Below are 27198 nucleotides of genomic sequence, written 5' to 3' on the forward strand. Positions count from 1 at the left end.
TGTAATTTCATCATACCCCTTTTAATCCTCCATTATAAAGTGATGCATGATAAAAAAACCAGTCAGATCATAGAATTATAGAATATGCTGAATAGGGCAATCCCTTACCTTGCCTGTCTGTTGATGCTTTGTCTGATGCCCCCCAAGATGCAGCTGGCCCTCCAGGCTGCCAGGGCACAGCTGACTCGTGTTCAACTTGCCCTCAACCGGGACCTCCAGGATTTTTTCCAGCACTGCTTTCCAGCATCTCATTCCCCAGTCTGTACAAACATCTGGGGTTGCCCCATCACGGGTGCAGAATTTGCCACTTCCCCTTGTTGAACTTCATATGGTTTGGGGTTGCCCAACGCTTTAATTTGCTGAGGTCTGTCTACAGAGTCTCTCTGCCCTGGAGGGAGTCAACAGCTTCTCTGAGTTTAGCACTGTCAGCAAATTTACTTAGTATTCCTTTGAGTTCTGCATCCAAATCTTTAACGTAGATGTTGAAGAGAACTGGGCTGAGGATCTGAAATATGTCTTATATCATCTTATTAAATATCTCAGTCAAAATTTCACATGTTGACCTTAGTTTTGGTGGAATTATCCCTTGGAATACTCCCAAATATTGTGCAGCTTTTGTCATTTCTCTCTGAAATACTCCCTGTTTATTACAGCTGTCCCCTGATATACTGAAATAGTGTAACATTTGATTCCTTTGCTTACTATTGCTAAGATTCAAGTCTCCCAAGATTTAAATGTTTAAATATAAAATGTTTTAGTTCAAGCCCTTCTCACATAAACTGTTATTGATAAGAGCACAGTCACATACAGCTGGCTGTCACTCAGGTGTTTATGGAGGCAGAAATAAAAATCCCATTCCACCTCAGTGTTAATCAATCTTTGTCACTCCACCAAGTTCTTTTATCTGTTAAGCTTCCCTGTGGGTAGAAGAAAGGAAAAAAGAACCCTGTAAATGGAAGCCCTGCAGCCCCAACCAGCAGACCGAAGGAAATGGGAATACAGCTGTGTCTGGCAGATGCCGCTTTTCAGGCCAGCACAGGTCATCCAAACACCCGCCACAGCCTGAGGTGTGCTGGCCTCTTCCTCCAGCACAACAACAGCTTTCCTCTATGGCCACCAGTTCTTGGAGCCCAATGTGTTATTTTGTTTGTTCAAACCACAGTTCACTCCACAATCCAGAATTATGTCTTTCCTTGCCCTTCTCACCACTCTCATCTGAGCCAACCCCCTCCATAAGCACTGTCACAGAGCCCATCCCTGATGGCTCTGATCTCCTAGCAGAGATCTAGCCTGTCAGAGAGAGCCAGAAAGGTGGTAATCCATTACAGGTGGCCCAGGCATTATTCCCCTTAAAGGCTCATCTGTCTTTTGACAGATCTAAATTATATCCCTGAGGCTGTTCTCATGGTTGGGATACTCAAGACTGAGTCTGCACTCCAACTCGGGTTCCCTGTGGTTACTGTCAACATTTGCTCATGTCCTGTGCTTAGTTGGGATGGTTTGTGGACAGTGTTTCTGAGATCAATGCAAAGCCACAGAAGATTTTATAAGCAGGATGAATGCCCTGGTCTGCCAGAAATATAAGAGAACTCCAGCAGCAGAGAAACCTCAGGGGCTACCACCATCTCTGAGCCACACAGAATAGGAAAAAGACCATGAGAGATTGCTCTGGTGGGGATACTTTGGCACCAGAACTTGCATGGTGCTACAAGTTTTGCTCATAGAAGTCTTCTTCTGATGATGATGTTAGGGCTAAACTTGCAGCAGAAGACAGCAGTGGAGGAGAATAAGGATTCTTTGGAGACTGGCAGAGACAAGAGCTAGTTAGAATGTCTCTAATATCTCCAAACACAAATAAGATAAATTGTACCAAATGATAACTTGCAAATTTCTTCTGGGATGCTGCCATAAAGATAAGCAGAGTTCAACATCAAGGTAATTACATGAGTAAATAGAAGCAAGAGTAAAGTAATAACATTAAAAAATGGTAAAGTGACAGCTTAGTGGGCAGCAAGTGCAGGGAAGACAATAGGAACACATTCTTCAGAAAAATGTCTTTCAGCTGTGTAGGGAAAACTTTCTGACTAAGTCTGATGGAAAATATTCTGTGGTCACACGCTGAGTTTATAATTAGCCCCGAAACTTCAGAGATAGGGAGAAGTAAGAGGATTGTTTTCCAGGTGTACCAGGAGGGAAAATAAAGGGTAATCCTAGTCCTGACTCATGTTCACAGTTTACATTGTCTCTTTATGAGGCAGGGGTAAGTATATCACAGCCTGCACTTCCCTCATGGGAGCTGGAACAGCACTGAGTTGGACAAGATAGGTTCAAAGTGCACTATTTGGCAACTTTGTTGGCACGGCCCCTGCTGGGCTACCAAATGTTCTGTAACATGCAGGATGCTGTGACAATGCATGATGGCATATGAGGCACTGCTGTGCAGGTGATTCTTTTAGGTTTTTTTCAAGAAGGTCCCAGATGAAGAGTGTTGTCCACATAGACATGTGACTAAGAGAAAGAAAGGGTTTCATGAACTTTTGGTCTCCTGACACTGAGTGTTCCTGTCTGAGAGAGGGAAGGGGGGTGGCAACATTGCTCAGGGCAGATGGGGACATCTGGTGACTTGACTGGCATCCACATGCTCAAAATAACTTTTATCAATATTCACTGTAGCCCATCAAGGGTGGGATTGCCTGACAAGATTTAAAATTCATATACTTATAGATCCCACAGGCAATATATAAATTACATAGATGCCATTTTGGTTGTTGAATAGTTGGGAAAGATTCATCTAGTGATATTGTTGATTGTTACCAGGATAGATAAAATCTCTCTGTCTAATGGTGCCATTGCCCCTGTTTTGGTGCTCTACATCAATTCTTCATCAACTGGTTGGAGAGTCAGACAGAGAGATTCAGAAGAATAGCAGATGCTGTCTGTGGCACTTGGTACTCCAAAATACTGTAGTGACATTATTGTGAAAGTCAGTGTTTTGCATATTTTTCAAATTGCTACTCCAGAAGCTTTCTGAACTATATAGATGTTTCAGTCCAGATAATACAAGACTGTTTCCCCCAGGACTGCTGTTTGTCCTGAATTGGGGTGGAATGGATGGGGGCCACAATCCTGACTCCTAACATCTCAGCGAAACTATGGAAATGCCGCTTGCTGACTGTGAATGCTGTTGATCCAAGGCATGGCAGATTTGGACACACTACGTCAAAAGGGCAAGAAGTAGGTTGTTTGGTGGTTCTGGTCAACTATGAGACCTACAACTGCCAGTCAGAGATGAACGTAAAGATCTGTGGGATAGCACTCGGATTGAATTTCAGCCCTGTGAAAGAGTGTCTGTGAATACAACTTGCAGAAGGTAGAAGGTGAACAGGAGTTGCCAGTGTTGACTTCACTACCTGCAGGTAGTAAGCCTCATGAGATGAAGATATGAACTGATCAGCGAGTGAATATAATATGGATGTGGTCTAGTAGACACTGGAACAACCACAAGCCCATGGAAGTGCTGGAGACCTGCACTCTAGTGCAAGAAGGATGCACTGAACCCGGTAATCCTTCTGTACAAGTGCCCATCAGAACATTTAGTATATAAACTTTGATTGCAATTTTACATTGAATCTACTTCTTGAAGAATTTTTATACAAATCTTTTTCTTATCATTGAAATCATGTTTTATAATTTTTATTTTATATTAGATTGATTCTGTTCAACTATCTAGATCAAAGTAGTTCTCTCTCAAAAAAAAATCATGGATGCTCTTCAATGATATTCTGTTTCAAATTCATCCTATTTCTCTCCATTCCATTTTTCTTGACGTACTATGAACAGGAAATGGAAAAGGACACAAATTTTGTGGAAGGCAGAAGAATTCCATATTACAGTTGATGACTAAGTGATGTTACACTTAAAATCCTGTCCCATAGTGATATTTAGAAATGAAAATATCTTTTTTTTTTTGTTTGTTTACGCTACTGTTCTGGGTTTAGCTAGACCTAAATTTAGGCTTTGATTTTTAGAGCAGGCCTCAGATTATCAGCTGACTCAAGCTGGGTCAAACCACCTGACTTGTACTGGCCAGTGGTATTCCATACCATATTCTGATGTCATTTCAGTATAAATGCAGTGGAGGGAGAGGTGTTTGTTCTTCCTTTGTGGCTGCAGTAGTAGGAGGATGTGCTGCTGCTGCTCTGCTGAGATTAGGCCTTACTGCCACCCCACTGCTGTGTTATCTTTGAAAGTGAACATTTTATTGTTAGGGTTTTTTTCTCTCTTGCCGGGTGTCTCTTGGGAGGTGCCTTTTTGGTGGTTTTGTGGCTGAGGTGGTGGAACCTGTATTATTGGGTGGGCAACTAAGTGGGGAGTTATCATTGTTTCTTTTTAACTTTCTATATATGTGTTATAGTGTAGTTTTAATTTTCCATTTTCTGTGTAAATATATAAACCTGGTTTACATTTTTTTCCTTCTTTCTCTTTTCTCTTGAAGTGGGGAGGAGGAAGTTCTATCTGTGTTTGGATACGCCAGCTCAGCTGAACATAGATACGTTGTGTAGGTCTGAATGTCTGACAAAAAAAATATTTGGTATTTAACTTTGTCAAATATTTTTTATAGATGGAAGAAATTAGCTTCAGGAATAAAAAGCATTAGTACACTAGCACAACTTGTTTTGCAAAGACAAAAGTAAGAATATGAAAAAGAGATTATGTAAGGAAAAAAAGAATCTGAACCAATTTATGTTACAAGGGAGGAGAGAAAGATGCTTACTTCTAGCTTTTTAAAATAAACTTCAAATTACATAAATGTTAATAACATTATTTTCCAATTATTGCTTGAAAATTGTAGAAGCCCCAGAAAAAAAAAATCCACAGTTAATTACAATTGATTTGAATACTCATCTTGTTTTTCAACTTCTTCCTACATTTTATTAAAATATCTTTTTTCCTGAGGATTATAATACCTTAAATGTGCACCAAAACTAACAGCCATGATAGGAATCAAGATTAAATTTATGTTCTCTCTCTCACCATTTCTGGAAGGTTTTAGAAGTAATTTCATGACTTTTGGAGGACAGCAATTATTGTAATTACTATAATTTAGCTATTGTAAATTGTTTATTTTGCATCTTTCTACAAATGGCTTTGTTAAGGAGCTGGTTCTGTACAAATATGAAGGTGTGGATCTCAACATTTCTCTTTTTAACATGTTTTATATTTGTTATCAAATTCAATTCAATTGATGTGTTGAGACCTATGACCTGATTATTAGCAACAGAGCCACGAGTTTCTTAAGAGGCAAAATGCATGATATTAGCAAAATAAATTAAATTACGTGCTCATAGTTTTTGGATTCTCTCATCCCACTGTTAAGGCAGGGTGACAATTTCTTTTTCAGATGCACAATTGAGCTGACAGCTATAACTGAAGGGAAAATGCATATGAGAAAGTTTTTTCTGAAAAGAACAGAACCATTAATCAACATTTTCAACAGGAGGTATCTCAAGTTCATGCAGGATTTTTAAGAAAAAATTATTGGCTTCTAGTTTTTCCAAACTTCTTTTCTCAAAACACATTTACTCGAACTCTTGCTTGCACTCAGTGGCCACCTGCAGTAGGTTTGTGTGACGACAAAAAAAAAAAGGAGGGCGACTTATTACACAGGCAAGTAGTGATAAAACAGGGGGAAATAGTTTTAAACTAAAAGAGATGTTTATATCAGATGTGAGTAAGAAATTCTTTACTTGGTGGGTGGTGAAGCCCTGGCACAGGCTGCCCAAAGAACTTGTGGATGCCCTATTCCTAGAAGTGTTCAAAGCCACATTGGATGCGGCTTTGAGCCACACGGTCCAGTGGAAGAAGTGTATGGTAGAAGTGTTGGATCTTGGTGATCAGTAAGATCCCTTCCAATTCGAGCAGTTCTATGATTCTATGGACAAGCTGTCTCCCTAATTTACTGTTTACAGGGAGCAAGAAAGAAGGAAAAGGTCTGTTGCAAAAATGGTCCTTATACTTTTTTTAATTGTCCAAGCCAAATCCCCCAAACCAAACCCCCCAAGCTAAATCAAACAAACTGAATTCATGGGTGATTCCTTTTAGTGTTAATCCCTGGAGGGCTGTTTGCACTTAATTGTTAGTCATAGCAGCTACCACACAAGCATGCAAAGCGCAATTAATGCTATCTTCATTTTAGTTGATGCCTACAAGAAAATATTCCTCTTAACTAGTTGTAGTTGCTTCTGTTGAGAAAAAAAAGGACTGGGGGGAGAAGGAGGAAAAGGATAGAGGTGTGCAATGACAAGGTACTTCCAAAACTGAATGCCACCTGGATTATATTCCTAAAAGTACCAAGAAATCTTGAATTGCTGCTGAAGGTTTCAGTTAAAGCTGAAAAAGAATCACTGTGAGATTTACAGGGCAAGTTTGTGTGGAGACATTTTTAGTCCTAGAGACTCATTTTAAAATTGGGCTAATCAGGACACATTACATTGGGATCTTTCATTTTTCACTAAAATACCTTTTTCCTACACAATAAAGCAGTGTATGGAGATCTATTGGTAGAATCACAGAGTGGTTGAGGTTGGAAAGGACCAGTGGAGGTCATCTGAACCAATCTCCTTGATCTGAAAGCAGAACAAGGCCTAAAATTTGTGAAGTGCCTAGTTCTGCTTGAAGAAGAAAAGTGGCTGAATTCCTCAAGGCATGTTCTGTCCGTCTTACCAAAGTAGTTCTGTGCTACACACTGAACCAGAATCTGACACAATAGACTCCTAGGCCATAAATTAGGTAAACTTAGACATTTAAAAAGGTATGAGAGCCCAGAACCAAGATTTTGTAGAGTTAAATGTAAGATTTTACAAGTCTGATAGGTCATGTCATTGAACAAAGAAAAGGCAAAAGTCCAACAGTGACAAAGATGCTTCAAGACCACCTGAGAGATGAAGTCAGGAGACCACTACCACTACCCAAATTTGAAACCGAAAGGAAAACTCTGCCCACGATTTCATCCAGTCATTAATATGGAAATTAGAAGGTGTAACTATGAACCCAAAACTGTATAAATGGCTTATTTTACAAAAACAGGGCAGATAAATTTTGCCCAGTATGAACTGGCTTGCCTGCAACATTGTTATTAAATACCTTTGCTGCTAAAAGAATAAAAAGTCTCTTAGCAGCTCCTTTTTTTCAGAGGTTTTTCAGCTTTAGCTCCAGGAGCACTACCTGGATATTATCCTCTAAAACCTAGTAAAATTTGGAAGTCTATCACAGGATCTTCCATCATTGCCAGAGATTTATAAGAAAATGTATTCTTTTGAAAAGAGTAGTGTTACTAACTGTTCTCCTATAATTATATTCTGCCTTAATAGTTCAAAGTTTTGTTTCTGCTTGAGTGTAAAATATAAGAAGGAATGGAAAAGTGAAAGGAGCAAAGAAAAGTGAAAAACAATTTAAAAAAAAAGGTGAGATGTATTACATTGATTCTTCAGCATTTATCCTCTGTGAGGATAAAGTAAAAAGAAAATGCCTAGCAAGGGTTCTGATAAACAAGAGACAATTTATTGGTCTTAAACTGCAATTGTTCTACATTTGTCATTCTTTGGAAATAAAGTCTTTCATCTGGTGTAATACAGAAGAATAGGGAAAGATGTCTTCATAATCAAAGTAATGATAGTATTTGTCATAACACTTGCAGGCAAGTTGTTTGGAAAATGCCAGATCATCCTAATCTATCCACAAGAAATGAAACTGCTACATATATTCAAGACATTTTCATGTTACGCTTATAACATTAAATTGAACTAAATTAATGTATCTTTCAATCTCTCTATAAATTGATTTCTGTTTAAAATGTGCCATGATTTCTCAAACAATGCCATTTTTGGCCTGCAAGCTCTATACTTCTAATTTTTCTTTGAACATGCTTTCTTCTCTCTGGTGGGAATCAGAGTTTTACATTCCCTTTAAATGTTCCCTTAGGCATAAGTTACATAGCTGTGAAAAGAGGCAATGAAATTGGAGACTGTACATGCAAAAGCTTCAGTCTCAGCAAGGTCTGCTCTATTTGGACATATCATTGCCTTTTACTCTACTGAAGGACACTGGTACTTTAAGAAACCTGCAGGCTCCGAGCTCTGCCTTTTCTGCTTTTAGGGCAACATATAAGTGCATATTCACTACTACTGCTTTCAGAAGAAACTGTACAAATACAGCAAATGAAAGATTTTTTCCTCCCTTCATGTGGTTTGTACTCAAAACCTGTAGCAAATTATACAGCAGAGATGTCTTAATTCATGGGTTTTCTACCATTTCCTATGGATCTGATCTTAAATTTTGGACAAGAAAATCAGAAATTGTGGAGTGAGAGATATAAATTGGAGAACAGGGAGAAAACAAGAGGCATGCACTTAAAGATTCATCTTCCCTTCCCCAAAGAGCCCCTGCAAGTGCTGCCAAAGGCTGTCAGCACCTCTCCACTGCATGTGGCAGCATTTGCTTTGAGCCCTCCCTGACTGGTCTTCTGCCCATGGAGCAGTGACATTGGAAGTGAAGTGCAATTCCCTTTCCACAGACATCCATGTAAACTCATGTCTGCTTCAGTTCAGAGCTGTTGAGCTTTGCTGTGATCTGATAAGGACCCCATTGCAGTCAGAAATCAGGAACAGAGATGGAGTGCTGTGGGAAAGGACAAGCTGGGGTGAAGAAGAAGTGAAGAAAATGAGGTCACCTTAAATAAGGAATCTATGTGGACCAGCATTATTTGTGCTGCTTTTATGTACTAGGTCATTAACTCATTCAATGCTTGCCTGGAAATATTAGGTTATCAAAGACTGTCAATAATGCATCATAATGAGGGAGGTATAGTTTCTGCCTTTTGATTCTTCTCACTCTACCAAAAAGGTTTAGGGAATTAGTGGAACCCAGATCTTCAAATGTATCACAATGTAGTGGTATGCAATCACAGCAAAATCCTGTCAGTGGGCTTTCTGAAAGATGTGAGCATAACAGAAATGCAGGATTCAGTATAACCCACCAGTAGCTGCTGTCATATGGATACATTTTCTCTGTGAGGTTTAGATCTTCCTTCTGACTGATGGATTCAGACACACCCTCTCAAACTGATCTCTGGCTGCCCATTCCTTGAATTATTCATCAAATTGTGACTTTCCAGCTATACTTTACTCCCATTCTTTATTTTCCCCTTACAACCAACAGGCCAGAAAAATAACAAAGGGAATTGAATTGCACTTTAGAAAATGAACAGGAGAAAAAAGGTGATGGAGTCATTACCCCTGGAAGTGTTGAAAAATAGGTGGTTATGGCACCTGAGGACATGGTTTAATGGTGAACTTGGTGGTGCTGCTGGGTTGATGGTTGGACTTGATGATCTTAGAGGTCTTTCCAACCTTAATGATACCCCAATTCTATGGTTTTCTGAGCAACAGAGATAATTTTTGGTTTCCTTTGGGCCTTTCTGATTTTTGTCCTCCCCTAAGCTCTGAAAAAATGACTCCTCCAGGTCTCCTGAAGGCAACTTGCACTCTCATTCTGTTCTTCTGGTGTAGCTTGGGGTGAAAGGTAAGGTCAATTTATAGCATGGGGCAAGACCCATAAGTTGAATGCTTCGCTAAAACTAGACACACATCTGCTTTCTTCATATACAAGCAAAACATCCCTTCAGAACAATACATGTAGAGGGGGGAAATTATTTTAGCATTTGAGTAGCAAAAAGCTCTTGACAAACTGCGCAAAAAAGTGGATATAAAAATAATAAACATCCAATCTTCTTTCCCAAATGAAAGTATTTAGAAAAGTATAACAATATTGATTAAAAATTGAAGGAGGGTGTGTGCTAAATACAGAGGAAGAGAAAGGTTCAGAAAGTATACTTCATGTATTTATTTTGGTGGCATTGTTGCTGTTTGGGGGGAAAAAGAAAACCAGCACAACTTCCTGCGTAACAATAACAGATTTTTATCAATATATTCACTGATTTTATTTTATTTTTATTTTGTGACTTTATTTCATGGTATCACAAAATAATGTCATCTCTAATTGCTGACATACTACAATACGACATAAAATTTAATGCAACATATAATATCCTGAGTTGGAAGGGTCCAATAGGGATCGTCAAAGTCCAGCTCCTGGCCCTGCACAGGATAGCCCCAAGAATCACCATGTGCCTGAGAGTACTGTCTAAAGGCTTTCTGAACTCTGTCTGGCTTGGTGCTGTGAACACTTCCCTGGGGAACCTGTTCCAGTGCCCAAGCACCCTCTGGGTGAAAAATCTTTTCTAATATCCAGCCTACACCTCCCCTGACACTGCTTCATCCTTGGGTCCTGTCACTGGCCACCACAGAGAAATGATCAGTGCCTGCCCCTCTGCTTCCCTTCAGTCTCCTCCAGCCTTTGAGTTTAGCTTGGTAAAAAAAATTAAGGACATCTGCTAGTTAACACTGACTGAAACAGCCCATTTGATAATCAACTTCTTTCCTGTTTCCTGTAGTGAAATGCTTGAATGTCTAGATTAAAGAATCTTCTTCTTGTGGTATAATTAAATAATTTGTATAAAAATGTTGAATATTTTGATGAAAAGACCACATACAATGACACTGATTCATGAAAGGAACTTAGATATTTCAATCTTTGCTAATAGCAGTTGCCCTTTATGATTTGAAAAATAAGTAATATAGTTATTTCAACAAGCATGCAGTCCCTTCCAGAAGTCACCTACATTAACACATAGAACAGCATTAGATCACATACTATGAAAAGATGTGAGTGACTGAGATACGCAAACTAAAAATCAATACATCCAGATGTTTTAGAATTTAAATTATAGTTTGACCACTTCATTATTCATGAAAATTAAAAGGATATTTCATTTTACTCTAACTTAGAATGATATTGAGGTTTAAATGTCAAAATTTCCTAGAAAGTCAGACATTTTGGCTTGGAACTTTTCTACTCTTTCTTTGAATCCTTCCTCACTGGCTTTTGTTTAAATACATGTAAGAAGATTTTTGCCAGGTTAATTCAAAGCAAACCAATGAACCTTCCATTTCTTCTTGGACTTAACCTTGTTAATTGTGGCAGGACCTTGGTTGTCACTTGGTCTCAGTCTTGGCATTGCTTCCATTCTCCTGCAGCAACATTTTTGGATTATTTTGTTTTTCCTGACTTTGCTGGTTTTTGACATAATAGGGGCTTCACACTGACTTCCATGGCAAATCACAGAAGCAAAATAGCAGCTGGCACATGGACATAACTCTTATGGCCTCATCAGCAAACAGCACTGGAAAATCCAGCCCAGGAGGTCCTGCACTCTTCCCTTTGGCTGCCTGATTCCTCTATGACAGAAAAAGATCAAACAAGAATTTGTGTATTTTATTTGTCTTCCTTGGAGTGAAGTCAAGTCTGGAGGGAAATTAAAGTCTAATGGCAGTGAACAGGAAAAGTAGTAAACGTGGCCCTTTAGTTATGGGGGTCGTCAGAGGGTAATTTGACACAAGCTCCTCTCAGAATGTGATCAGCTAAAGGAATATCTACCTCAGTGATTTTTTATAGCTGCTAACATGAAAATATAAATTTCATCAAGTACCTGTATATGTGAGAGAAATGTCACCTTTGTTAAGATGAGAACCAAAGGCAAAAAAAAAAAAATCTTTGCATGTATCCGTTGATGTGTCGTATATTCCTTGAAGTAGTCCATGCTGGAAGCAATCTCTTAAGCCATCTAGCTTTCCTTTGTGCAGAAACAGAAAAGAATATCATACTTTTGTGCAGTCTATATGCCTTTAAAATATCTTATACTGCTTGAAAACTTTTATTTGCTCTCAGCCTCAGTAGACTGAATTTGTATTGCAGTTATTTGGATCTCTGTTAGAAAAGTAAAAGATTTTTAAAAAAATCAAAAATAGTAATAATTTCAAAATATTAAATCACTGTAGGCATTTTTGCTGCAAGACAGCAGCAAAAGATGGGAAGCAACAGGGAAAGTTTGTGGGTTTTTTATTTGGTGCCTTGGTGGGCTTTGGTGAGGGTTCCTTGAGTATTCAAACTCCCACCTGCTTGGATGTTTAAGAAAATTCCCACATGATTTCTCAGCATTTTTCTCACATTTTACATTTTCTCCACTCACACAAAGAAAAGCCTATAAATGAAACCAAAGGAACAGAGGGCAGCATAGGAAAGTTTCATCAAAAACATGGAATAAGATTCCTAATAGGAATGGGATTATTATGTTAAAAAGCAAGACAGGCTCCAGCAGGGGATTATCAGGATACTTGGAAGTCTAGGGCACACTACCTAGAGGGAGCTTACACTACTTACTCTCGTGAGAAGGTTGTTGAGGGACAATCTAAGCTCTGCTTTCAGCTTCTTGAAGAAAAAAGTATAACAAAACTGTCCTCCTCAAGGACATGACATGTAACAAGAGGCAACAACCTGGCATGGGATATTGTAACCAGACAATAAGATGAATCACATCACTAGTAGGGCAGTTCAGCACAAGAATATGGGATAGCATAGCTGTAGACCATGAAGGTTTTCACACCTTGATGTGTCAAGCCCAGCTAGCCTGATCCAAATATGCTGATGTTGACAGTCCTGCTTCAAGAAGACAACTGGACTAGATGGCTCCAGAGGTTACTTACAATCATTGTTCCGCTTTAACATACCATGGAAAATACAATAGAAAAGGAAGATTTCATAAATTTTATGGGGATTTCTTTCATAACAGATGAAAAAAACCCCAAACCTTCAACTTTTGAACCAGAGGCACACAAGCAAAAAATGTCCTCATCCTATTTTGCAATGATGCACGAAGAAAATTTTATAAACAATATTATGCAATGAAGGGTGAAAAAGGAAACATGCAATTATTCAGGCCACTATTCTCAAAGAAAATATTATTTCCTTTAAAAACAACCTTCTTTTCATAGCGCTCCTTACTATCTAAGAAATATTTGCCACAAGAGTGATGTTGAACTGAATATAAACAGAACCCATCTGTTGGAAGTGTCTGAGGGAACCAGCTGTTGAACCAGCAAGAAGACTTTGGGCCACTCTGTTCTGAGTAAATAGTAAGTCCCTTTAATTAGAACTCTGCTAAATGAAATTTGGATTCTCTTCCTACTGTTGTACACAAGATGAAAAGGTACCCTCCATCTTTCCACATCCCCAGGACACTCTTTCACTTGTTACAATTGTTACAATGCATCTCTAATGACTACAGCTGGGCAACATTTTGCTAACAAACCAAAAATAATTTGCAAAGCTTGCAGCAATCTCGGACCAATTTCTGAATGTTTTTCAGTCAGCCCAAGTCCATGTTCTAGGCACATTCATATGCCAGATATTGCCTTAAATTTATGCAGGATTGTGGGTTTTTTCCAGGTCACCTGGAAGTCACACCAGCTGGTTGGTTTCCTGCTTACAAAGACTTTAGCAATGGAAATTGAATAGTTTCAGATGAGGGATACTTTTGAAACCTTTCAGGATGGAGCTCAAATCCAAGACTCTTGAGTATGAACCTACAGAATATAAACCAAAAGTAATAAAATACTCTCCTTCAAACCCTTTGGCACAGAAATCCTCTAGTTCGCATAGCTTGAACTGGAATTTCTTTGCTTATATTTAATTAGGTCTACATTTTTCAAAGGACTGTTACATAGAACTTTTTTCCTTTTGCTTGCCTTTTCACTGCAAATAAGTTTAAAGCCCACAAATTCCAGACTATCCCCTAAGACAAGTGTAGTTAGCTATGAAATGGAGGAGAAAACTCCAAGTGTAACAGAATGGTCCCTTTGTCTGACATGTCTCCTTCGATTTTCATTAGTGCTTTACTTAGCTATCTGTACACAGCTGTCTAAGAAACAAGACTGTAAACAAGTCTCAGATGGCCCAGAGGCTGTAATACAATTTCAGCCATCCTTTCCTCAAATGTATTAGATATATATGTGTCTGTTTAATATGTATATATGTCCATATGTATATAAATGGAGAGAAAAGAGGAGGGAGAAGAGAAGGAAAGACATGTCTAACAATGAAGACTTAAGTCTGTCTTTAACAATAAAATAGACCGTGGACTTGGAATAACAGAAAGACAGAATGGGTAAGGATGGAGGTCATCTGGGTCCAAGCTCTCTGCTCAGGCAGAGTCATCCTAGGGCACATGGCACAGAATTGTTTCCAGATGGTTCTGGAGTATCTCTAGTGGCAGAGACTCCACACCTGCTCAGGACAATTTTTTCAGTGCTCAGTCAATGCACAGGAAAGAAGTGGTTCCCCATATCCAGATGGAACTTCCTGTATCTCAGTCTCTGTCTGTTGCCTCTTGTCCTACTGTTCGGCACCATCGAGTAGATCTTTGTCCATCTTCTAATACCCTCCTATCAGATATTTATGGACATTGATGAGGTCCCCTCTCAGCGATCTCTTCTCCAGGCTAAATAGGCCCAGCTCCATCAGTAAGGGAGATTTCTTCATAAGAAAGATGCTCCAATCCCCTAATCATCTTTGTAGCTCCCTGCTAGACCCACTCCAGGACCTCCATGTCTCTCAAACTGAGGAGCCCATAACTGGACACTGTACTCCAAAATAAAAGCAACAAAATTCCCCCAAAACCCCCATCCAAACAAAACCAAAAAAAACCCACCCAAGCAAAACCAAACAAAAAGCCCCAAAACCAAACAAAAAAGCCCAAAACAAACAAACCAGGAAAACACCCCTAAACTTAAGGAAAAATGGAAAATTTTGAATAAAACTGTCAGCTGTTCAGATCATATGCATTCAGAAATTTTGTCTAATTAGCTAATGACTCCACAGAACTACTGACAGTTGTTTGAAAATGTTATGGAGAACTTCCAGAGATTTAGAGATGGTATCAATCTTCCAGTATTTGACCCTGATAATTACTGCTTTGTAAGTCTAATTTCAAGCCTTCTATACAACAGAATGAGTTTCAAGGGGGAAAAAAATAAAAAACACAATCAGAAATCCACTAGAGAAACAAAAATAAACCCTTAACCACGTAGAAGGAATCAGATCAATGAGTAACAAGCTCTGTGAGCTTGTAGAAGAACAAATCATAGCAGTCAAACTTGATTGCTTTTCCCAAGAAGTCATTGAATTAAATAAAAAACAACAATAACAGAACAGAAAACATACCCAGATTACACTAAAACACAGGCTATGACATCACAGTCATGAAAGTAACTTTGAACATTAAAAGTGACAGAGCACAAACAGGTTATGGGGCAACAGAATAGAATGAAAGTGGAGCAGAAAGTTGGTGGGATGCATCTAAAATAGCACAAGAGTCAGCAACAGGCTGAGTCTCACCAGCCTCCCTAGCAGTGAATTGATGGAAGGAAGTGAGCACAGTCTAGAAGATGTTTGTGGCAAGTGATGCTGCAAGCACCTGTGGAGTAAAAGTTCTAGCAGAAAGGTATACTCAGCAGCTATATAGGCTGACAGCAAATAATTAACCTATGTTGCAGCTATAAAAATACAAGTCAATATGTTGTGCCATGAGCAAACATGGCATCACACGGGGAATAATAGCACTCAAGCATTAATCTTAGCTCTGCTGCAGATTTCAGGTATGATGGTGGCAAGGCCTCCTAATGGTCTTGAGTCTCATCTTTCCCTCCAGCTGTTTAATGAATTCAAGCTCTAAATCCTTCATAATAGGAAAAATTCCTATTCAACATTTCTACCTCACGCAGCACAGCGGGACAAGATCTGGTCCACAACCTTTGTCAAGTCTTTTCCGTGCATGGCACCAAGGCAGTCAAAATTCACTTACATTTGGTGTAGTAAGAGAATGAATTATTGTATGATTGAATATGACACCATATGTTCCATGAAGTAACACCCACAGTTTCTCAAGTGAAGCAGCATTTATTCATCATTCATTTGAATGAGAAATGGAAAATAGATCTTGACTAGTAGACAAAGATGCATTTCCTGGTTTCCCATGTATTTGCATAAAATTCTGAGGGGGATGGGATATTTATGCAAAAAAAAAAAATTGTCCTGGTTTAGAACACTAATGCTAACAGAAAAATGTGGAGAGGATATGAAACTTCATGCATTTCACACACGGTAAGAGCTCAGTTTCCCAAGTGTAGGGGATCTATCGATATTTCAAGATTTATATTACTATATGTTCACCTTGCCTTACCTCTCCACCAAGGGATCAGCCTATCTTGCTTCTTGCATGGTCTTCCTCCCTAGAACCTCTCTGCATCCACCACAGACATCAACAAGATTCAAGGCTCAGAGGATCTCAGAGTTCAGTCTTTGTACTTCAAACGGACTCTTATCCATTAAACTCCATAAGTTCATACTGCAGCAGAGACCCTTGGAAATACATGCACAGGTAAACAGTTTATTACCATTTAAAAAAAAAAAACAACAACTTTTTCAGACTAATGTGAACTCCTTGAGCCCCAAGCAGAATAAACAGAGACAGTACATCTATTAGCTGCAAATGAATAAAACATTATTTATAAAATGGATAATTTAAACCTGATTAATGTTTATAAATGTGTTTACATAAGAATCGGATATTAACCTACAGCTTTAAAGGATTTAATTAGCCCTGGAATATTGTCTCAGTGTACAATGAAAAATAACTAATTCACAAAGGAAATACAAGGAAAATCTGCAAGCACAAACAAGGTCAATTAATTAAATTTGCATAAATTTGAATGGTTATTTTCAGGGCATTTTTGACATTTTGCACTTCCTATTCCCATCACAGCAGCAAAAATAGTCTTCTGTCACCCTATTTATAGGATACATCAGTCATCTCATGGAATCACAGAATACCAGCACACACCGCAGTATAACAGCTTCTACACACAAGCTTTCTGAGTCGTGCAGAACGTAGCATCCCATTTCCAGCTGTACTATCTTATCGCCAGCAGATGCATTTACAAGCTGTTATAGCTTCATTCTTACCTCCAAATGGTGGAAAAAATATGAAATATGACTTCATCTCCATTACATTTTTGCATCCTGAATACCAAACAGATGGTAACAATTACAGATGGGAGTGTATTTCCCACACAAGAAGCCAAATGCTTCACAGCTCACCAACTGAAATCTGAAATGAGCCTCTTAATGAATTTAGTTTATCCAGATCTAAACTGGTGGAAAAGGGTAGACGAATTTGGCATAGCAGTTACATATTCCCATGGCCACCCAGCAGCAACCTCCTCTTAATACAGCTGTGTCCACACAGATCCTTTGGCTCCTTGTAACAACCAAGGCAAATTTACTAACTTGGATGTAAGAGGAAACTAATTTTCTTCAGAATGGAGATCCTTTTGTGGCAATTCCTGTGTAGACTTGCTTCCCAGAGTAGTGCCTAGTGGGAGTATTAGGCTGTAGCACAACCTGTTTGCTCTCTGGTGACTGAGCTGTGTCTCTCCACTGTGATTCAAGCATTGATGGTGCGTTTAGTGCTGCTTCCCAGCATCACTGAAACTTCTGGTCACCAATGTGTCATCAGCTCATGATCAGAAGCCAAAGCTGAAACCACTGAAATAGTCTCCTCTCTCCTTTGGTAAGCAACACCACTACCCCTCTCTCATGTGTGTCCTTCTGATTCATGCCTGCTTTTTAAGATTACTGTAATGGTTTGACCCATGGCTTCCTCAGTAACCATTGTATCTAAGGAAGTTACAAGTATTCCACACGTGTCTTCCACGTAGCAGTGGGGGAGTGGTTTTGTCGTGGTTTCCTGGTCCTTGGCTGAGGAGCTGGAGGGAGGCGGTGGAAGTCTGGTCCCTCCGGTCCCTGGTGTTTCCCCTGTCCTGGGTGAGATTCTTGTTCCCCTTCCTTGAGGTTTTTAATTGTGTTTGTTTTGATTCATTTGGTTTCTTTGGGTTGGGTTGGTGTCTTCCCTATTTTCCGGCTAATCAATCCCCTTTTCTCCCTTCCTCTCTCCCCTGGGGGGTGGGATCCTATGTATTGTGTATACAGTGTGGTTTGTAAATGTTAGTAAATATAATTTATAACCCGAACAGGGACCGGAAGGACCAGACTTCCACCGCCTCCCTCCAGCTCCTCAGCCAAGGACCGGGAAACCACGACAAAACCACTCCCCCACTGCTACGTGGAAGACACGTGTGGAATACTTGTAACTTCCTTAGATACAATGGTTACTGAGGAAGCCATGGGTTAAACCATTACAATTACTATGGGGACTTTATCCAAGGCTGCCAAATAAACTAAATGCCATATATATATATATATATATTTATTTATTTATTTATTTATTTATTTATTTATATTTATATATATTTATATATATATATATGAAATACTATGCAGTATTTTATATATATATATATATAAATATATATATAAATATATAAATATATATATGTATGTATATGTATATATATAACACTATATATATAACACTGTATATATAATACTATGCAGTATTTCACCTAGTCTGAGAGGACTAGGAGTTGGACTCAATGATCCTGATGGGTCCTTTCCAACTTAACACATTCTGTGATTCTACGATAATTTTTACAATGCATTTCACTGTACATTTCATGGACTGTACCATTGAGAACAATGATTAATTTACTGTGTCCTTCTATTTGATTGCTATCTGTTTAACATAGCTACAAGTGAATTTTTCAGTGGTGTGTTTATTTATATAGCAATTCCTAGGCCAAAACTTCAAGTAATGCAAACAAGCATTTGCTTAACTGAAGACAATTAAATAACATCTCCTGACACCAGCTGAAAACCAGAATTTTGTATATCATATATGTCAAGTATTAGTATGGAACTGAAAATACAAAATAAATATACTTAACATAACCTGTAAGAAATATTTTTAGTTTGCTTCATTTGGATCACTCAGAGATACCTGGGATTTTTAAAAAGATCCATTTCAAAATTGATGTTAACATGAAAATCTTGAAATGTGTGCACTGAAATCTGTAAAGCTTTCAGATGCTAAAAGAATGTATTTCAACAGTTTCATCATTCTTGAGTTGATTTTTATTCCTTTTAATGAACACAGTTTTCTTCCTGTAGATCAATATATCTAAAAAAGCCCCAAACAAAAAAAACAAAACCAAAACAAACAACTTTAATTCCAATAATATCAAAAGTGTTAATTTAGAAAATGTCATTTTCATCCATTTCTACACTTGTTCCCTTGCTTTTTTGGTTTTGGTTTTGGTTTTTTTGCCAGACTACCCCTTCTACAAGCCTTTGTGATCACATCATTCCGGTACTATTTCGGAGATAAACAGATTTGTTTTTCTAACATGCTGCTTTTCTTCTCTTACATGTAGCTGCAAAAATTCTACAACCAACCAAGCAAGTGATCTTTCACTTAATGCCTTGACAGCTCATTTTGCCCTCTCTATGCTGCTAAGTACCACCAAGTCACTAAGTCTCTTATGTATATTATTTTAATAGTTAAAAAATAACAGCAGCAGAAGTTACTTCCCCAACATTCACACGCCACTGGTTCCTCAATAGAGAGTGCTTGTTCAGCACCCACCATGTGTCCATCTGTCTCAGTTTTAGCCTAATCATGTAGAAAGCAGAACTTCAAAAGAACTTAAAAGAAAAGATGTATTAAGAAAAGAAGATATGATTAAGACAACCAACAGCTGGTAAAATGCTGGAGAAGACCTGTGAGATCAGAACACATATTTTTCCCATACTTTGTCTGTTCCTCCTCAGCCTGAGGGCTGACACTGTTTTGGTTTAAACTGCCCAACAATAACTATTTTATGACACTATGGATCACTGAAATTGGAATTTCCTCCTCTTAACAGCTTCATCATCAAGTAGAAACCCTTCTGACCTAGTGTAAAACATGAAAAAAGAACAGCCTTGCAGTACTCCAGTCAATTTGGAATTGAAACTATTCACCAGGGGTGCAGGAGTTTTTTTGAACCAGAATGTACACATGCTTTGGGTTAGTGCTTGAAGTCCTAACTCTATGATTATGGTACTTATTCTACTATTTTCCAACTCTCTCTCTCATGACAAACTTGGAGGATTTTGTTATATTCCTGATGGGGGGAAAACAACAACCATAATAAAAATCCAAAATATTTTACAAGATGGCAATTGCATGACCTCCCCACCTGTAATTCAGTGTACATTCTTAACCGAGGCATTTAAAAGCTGCAATATCTATTATCAAATTTACAGCCCTCTGGGAATTACTCCTTGACTCCTGTCAGGAAACAAACCTGAAGAAGGCGGTTGGTGACCTAAAATTCAACTGCTCTGTGGAGAGAAACGGAGAGTCCAGGCCTGCCTTTTCAGGAGGAAGGCAACACTTTTATCTGCTGAACTGTTTGAAGCAAGAATTGCTCACATCCTATGATAGAAGATTATGATTTAAAAGACATACAGGCTTTCCGGAGGAGTTAGTCAAAAAGGACAACTTAAAATGGTCTAAGATATCTGTCTATATTTTTGGCCATTCTTATGCCCTTAAAGCTCATGCTAGTCATTTATGGAAGTGTGAAGGATCAATATGCCACATAATCATGCAATATATGAGCTGCGTTGTGGCATAAAAATCTCAAACACACAGACCTCTCTATAAAAGTGATCGCAGTCCCTATGTTGTTTCTTCTTGGTCCCTCAGACATATCTCCTCCATGGTATTCACTCTCCTTCCATATTGCCTCCTCTACCAAAATAACTGCAATCAACACTAAGTTGGTATTTTTCAGAAATAGGTTCCATACTTCCAGAGTATGATTCTTGCTCCTGGGCATCCAGTGGCAGCTCCAAGACCTGGCTACACATGCAATAAATACATCTGTTAGTAAAGGTGCAAACTGCTGCACCTGCTCATGCTGGAAAATATATCAGAGCATTGCTAAGCGCTTGTGGCTGGGGTAGATGTAGTTCCAGGCAAGGATATAGAGATTTATATAGAATTTGGCAAAAGTGATTTTGGTCTGTAAAGGGTTTAACTGCACATACTACCAAGTTTTCCTTCAAATTCTCTGCAGACTCTCCAGCTATGTCTTAACTGATAAATCAGAGACAGGACAGAATTCTGAGCACTGTCCTGAGATTGTCACTACAGATTAATTACTAGCACAGTTTCTGCAATGGGTTTTGCTCCAGGAACAGCTCAGGTATGTTTTGGGATTTGTTGCAATAGGCTGTATGGATGAGGCTATGCTGTTTTGAAGGGGGAGAAAATTAACTGTATGAATGTGAGCAGAGTTCTGTCACTTGCCTTCAGATGTAGAAAGCAAGCCCTTTCCCAGACTGCTCTTTTGATAGAGATATCCTCAGTGTAGAGAAAAAATATATAGCTTGAGATTTTGCTGGTTGCTTGAAAGTGTCAGTGGGCTGTGCAGGGCTAGGGTACACAAACCTGATACATCTTCACCCACTTTGGGATCTGGGAGGGCTCATGCAATGAATTGTTCCAAAACTGGAACTAGATTTTGTTTTGCTGAGTTGATTCACTCCAAAAGAAAACTCAGAAGATGAAAATTGGAGGATCAGCTGGTCCCAGGTGTCAGATTGCACTGGTGAGATGTTTTATTTAGCTGTAAAAACCCAGCAGATCCTCAGCTGGTACAAATTTGTTGTATTGCTATCACAAAAGCATCAAGTTATCTCCAAGAGAAATTAACCAAAACACAGGCAGTGGGGCTATTACATGAGAAAGCGACAGGGATTACTCCTGGCCTTTCCCCATAAAAAGTGAGATGGGATTTGGGCAACCCATGAAGCCTTCCAAATCCAGGAAAAAGCCCATAAGAAAAGGAGAAGAAGCCCTGAGTCAAAAACACAGATGATGAAAACTGGAGAGGGCAGCAGAATTAGAAAGAAATACAGAGTTTACCAGTAATCCTGCCTAACTCCTCCAGAATGCCTCTAGTAAAGTTGTGGCTCAAGAGAAATCGAAGATGACTGCATTGACTGAGGACTTCATCCCAGGTCCTTTCTCTCATAAAGCTTCATGCAGAGTTGAGAGAAAGTGATGAAATCTTCTATAAAAAATAAGATAGACTCTCTTGCCTTCGTGCTAAAATTCTTTGATAAAAGGAACTCCTGAAGGGTGTTTCAATACTTTAACCTGAGCAGTGGCTAAGCATGAAATAGATGTTAGTGGTCTAACAGCTTCTGGGTGACTCTTCAGAGGTAATGGAATAAGAACCAAATGCATTGAGAAGAAAAAACTGGTGAGATAAGTGAGTTTGTGTTGATTTATGAGTGAATTTCTGGGTTTTCAGCAGGACTAGAGAGTTTCATAAAGGTCTATATGAAGGTTGTAAATGTTTTCATCTACTTATAATGCAAATTAAAGAAACAAGTATTGAGAGGAGAAGAAATACACTTTTCTTAATTAGAAATTTATGGAAGTTTTTCCCACAGCACAAAGAATTATTCTTACCTGGAAGGTATTTGTAATAGTGCAGGGATTCAGTGCTATCTTGTACATGATTTTGTTGCGATTAAACCACCTTTGTTACAAGCTGCTATATCAAGTGACCTCTAAAATATGAAAACAATCACTCTTCACTAGCATTTTCTAGGTCTCAGCTCTGGCAGACAGACTCATCAGCCTCAGGTGCTACTCCAGCCATCTCCCCATGCTTTAATCATTTCAATATCTGCTTGAATTGTAAGCCTGAGAGCACCTGAATGTCTCTTGGCTGGTGGCAGCCAGACTGACTTCGTGAAGTCTGGAAGACAAGAAGCTGGTCAAGCTTGTGAGCTCAAATTAAATGGCTGACAGTGAAACCTGCTCACATTGCTCCTTAGAAAAGCATGGGAGGTTTTTGAACAGTAGCTAGACCTGACAGCTCCTTATAGATTTTCTACTTGTCCTTGGAAAGAAAAAAAAAAAAAACAAACCAGAAAAACAAACCCTACAACAATATCTTTTCCAAGGAGTGCTTGGTTTGATACTGGCTTTTATTGTTTGCTAAAGAAACTTTAAAAATTCCTCATTAGGGCCATTATTAAATGTCTTTTGGTAATACCATCTGAGCACTCTAATTTCCAAAGGTATTTGGCAAGGGCCACTGACAAACACATTTCATGAATTTAATTTGCTGTGGAACAAGAGGGAACATTTTGACACTCAGATTTCCAGAGATGGAAGTTTTGTTTTTAGGAGTTTTGATGAGTTTTTCTTCCCTTCCTTATTTTTTTCACTTATTTTTTGTCACTTTAAAGCTTTTGGCTTCTGCAGCATCAACTTTAAAAGATGATCTGTTTGCAATAAGAGACACAATGAACTATCATTTCCTGTTTATCCTCTCCAGGCCAGCCATGACCATACAGAAATAAAAGTCTCTGCTGTTCAATCATCTCTTTGCAAAATCATTCTCCTCTTTTTCTCTTAGAAACTGCAGCTGGCCTTTTTGCAGAATAATTATACTGGGCTACAAGGACCTACAATCTGACCAAAGATTGTTTATGTTCACATGAAACACAACTGTTAACCCTATGTATGCCAGTGTTGAGCTGTAAATACTATAGCTGTGAAACATCCTGCAGGTTATAGCACCACTTCCTGTAGCAAAAGAATCTACAACCTTGTCCCTTGGTTGTAGATTCCCTGTGTGATCTTCAGCCACAAGAACCTCACAAAGGAGACATCAATAACTTTTTGGAGACCCAGGGTCAGGTTCTTCACTAATATAAACTAACACAGTTTCATCAAAAATTCAAACCAGAGTTCCTGTTTCATTTTACACCATTGGCCAAATTAGGAGCTTATGAAATCCCCCCTGAAGTTAATTAAAGTCATCCCAACCCCCACAGCATTTGTTCGTCATTCACTGCTTAATGTTGCTTTTTGGGGTGTAACCCACTAAGGAAGATCACAGGTCACTGCCTGGCTGAAATTAAAGGTCATTCTGCTTTCTTCAATACTGTGTTTCTGTTGGGATTCCTCTGCTGGATTTTCTGTTATTTAATATTCATTGCTAAATTGAAGTGTAACCTACTAAACCCCTTAGCTGGGAAACTGCTGATGACCCTCCATGTCTTCTTTAATAACTTTTAGATCAATTGGCCAGGCAGGCAACTGTTTGAGCTATCCTGCAAATCCTATCTCATATCCCTAAATGCAGTGTATTTTCCAGTATTAATTTAACCTTGTCCATACAAGAGATTAATGTGCCTAGACTCACTTTAAGATCTGCCTCCACAGATGAAAATTTTAAGGGTTATTCATCGGATCCCTGAAAGGTTTCTGATGAGCCCAAGTAGGAGCCAAAGCCATGAACCATGTCTGTATGTAGTTTAAAGTTTGGGTTTTTTCACAGTTCGGCACTGCAGTCTCACCAGATTTCTAAGCAAAGCATAAGAAACAGGCTGAAAATAAGAATGTCAAAGTCACTACCTCTTGCATCAACCTTCTCTGAGACTTGATATTGTTGAAGCGTCATAAATAAAAGAAGGGTGACATTCTCAGTATTCCAGTTTAATGGGGATATATTTCACAAGTCACACATTTAAAAGCATGTTTCTGCTTTGTAAACAAAACTAGTCTCCACTTCAGTATGTTTCATTTTTCTCCTCAAATGAAAGATTTCATGATTTTTCCTTAATACTCATTCTGAATAAGAATTCATATTCATTGAAGGTAAAAATGAAGTAGAAACAAAAGAGGAAGGAGCAAATGAAAGACAGTGTGAACAAGATGATATGTATACACAATTTTATTTGGTTGAATCTGGAACAACCCCAGTGTTCCTACATTAAAGCGACAGGAGATTTATTCAGGGAATCTGCCATAACAGCCACTTCAGAATCAAATCTGTATTGCACATCTACAGTACTTTCTAATTCAATAGCGCCCAAACAGCACTGCACACCAATAGCACTTCTCCTTTTGCATATTACATTTCCAGTTTAAGATAGAAATATTCATGTGGCAAACCACAAAAAAAAATATTAGGGATATTCTTTATAAGATGAAGACTGCACAGCAACTGGAGATTCATTTTCCCTGATCCTTGTAACATGTTTTTTCATCAGTATTTCCAGAAAGTTATAGATTCTGTTTTATTCACAGAAATCTTCAAAACATTCCCAAAGCATAGTAGGTTTCCTTCTTCCATTCACAGCTCTAATATATTTCAGGGCCACTTTAAACTCCCTTTGACAGGTTTGACAAAAGACTTATACTGGATTGTTGTTTTTTCTTTCATCCTCCTCACGTCATGATTAAAAATTAGAATCATATTAACTAGCTCAGATGAGGTATGTTTTTATTGCAATAAAATAAATCTTTTCACATGGATGGGAAGACATGTTTGTCTAATAAAAAGAAAACTAAAAAATCATCAATACTGCAGTCAGAGACTCTCTTTAGCATTCATTTGAAACAAATCTGAATTGTGAAGCTTTTGGGAAAGACTGTTTACAAAAAATTGGAAAATATCTTGTAAAAGTAATTTTAAGCAGCTTTATTTTAAAGGTCTTATTTTTTTCTTTTTGAAATCTATACTTCTCTCTGTATGCTTACCTTGCATACAATATGCAAGACCAGTAATGAAGGGTTATTTCTAATAAGTCCAACAAGTGGTAGTCAATAGGGTTTTAATCCACCGATAAAATCCAAATCCATTAAACAAAGTTTATATGGAAGTTAGTATATATTTTAACTCTTTTACTAAATTTATTCCTATATATTAAGGGGAGGGGGCCTGGGGGGAAAGGCACTTTTGAATTCAGGTCATTTTCATGTCTGAAACAGAAATTCAGGTTGAGCATAGGTTTAGAGTCTTAATTGGATCAACAAACTGACATAAATATGGTTGGTACTTAATAAGAAATATTACTGAGCATGGTAGAGTGACACAGAGAAAAAGTGATTTGTTTCAGAACTTCTAACCAGAAGCAAAAAATAACACAAAATAGTAGCACTTTAGAACTAAAAATTTTCTCTAACATACCTCAAGGATGCAATCAGGTGATGTGTGCATTTGTGGAAGAATGAGTGTACGTAACTTTGTGGGTTTTGTTGTTTTTTTTTTCTTTTAATCAGGTCCAGTATTTAAAGGCCTTAATATAAATTTAAAACCTTAACATAAATCAGGAGATATACATGCAAGCCCTTTCACAATTCAGAAATATAGGGTTGCTACATTTTAAGAGTAAGGCTCTAAAAGTCTCCTGAAGGAAAAATACCTCTTTATTCATCCATATGTTAAGAATCTTAATTTTATCCCAGAGAAGAAGGGGCATTTCATAAAATTTAATGAAAAATCTGTCATGCAATGGTAAAATCAGCTCCTGTGAACCTTTACCAACAACTTAGAAGATTAGAGCATGGATCCAGGGGAATAATTTCACAAGCTGGTAGAAGTAAAGAGCTGTTGGTCTTTACTGACCCAGCCAGTGAAGCAGGACATAAACCAAGCTTTGACAATATGTATCTCATAACAATTTGCCTGCAATTTTTTAATCCTTGATTTGGAAATGTCAGAAAACTGAAGAAGGGGATGGGGGAGGAATAGTTGTTAAGTGAAGTTGGAAAGTGTGCAATTAACAGTGTGCATTTGCCTCATTTTTTTCTGAAGGATGGGAGTTGGGGAGAAAAAAAGAAAAGCAACAAACAAGAATAAATGAAAAAAACAATCAAACAAAAACCTACAAACACATGAAAATCAACACCTGAATTATATCCTAAAGTTAATTTTAAACACTAGAAAAACTAAGAGTATTCAAACACCATATAAAGGTTGCATACTAGCCATAGTCACAATATAAGGGGTTTGTTCCATCTACCTTTACAGCAAACATTCAAAATTCTGTTATAGGAGTTAAGGGTCATCCCTAAATCTGGGTCACATGGCATTTCTGACCATGCCTGATTGTTTCTAAGCTCTGCTGAATTAGGACCTAAGTAACTTGGATATACTTTGATTATATTTTGATCTGTCTACTTATCCCCTCCTCATTAACAGAAGTAACACAAGTCTACCACTTTTGCTTCACCACATTAATGACAGTATTCTGGTTCTTGGCACTTGAAAGTGTCAGGGTGTAACAATATCAAAAAAGCACTCACTCCTGATAATTACTTTCTCTATTTTATGTGTAAAATGTAAGACCAACAGAATGCCATTTATATGACAGGTTAAAAATAATAAAAAAAGCTTTCAAATGATTCCCCTTCCCAAAATGATAAAGACA

This window comes from Pithys albifrons, chromosome 4 (assembly GCF_047495875.1).
Source record: "Pithys albifrons albifrons isolate INPA30051 chromosome 4, PitAlb_v1, whole genome shotgun sequence".
Taxonomy (NCBI): Eukaryota; Metazoa; Chordata; class Aves; order Passeriformes; family Thamnophilidae; genus Pithys; species Pithys albifrons.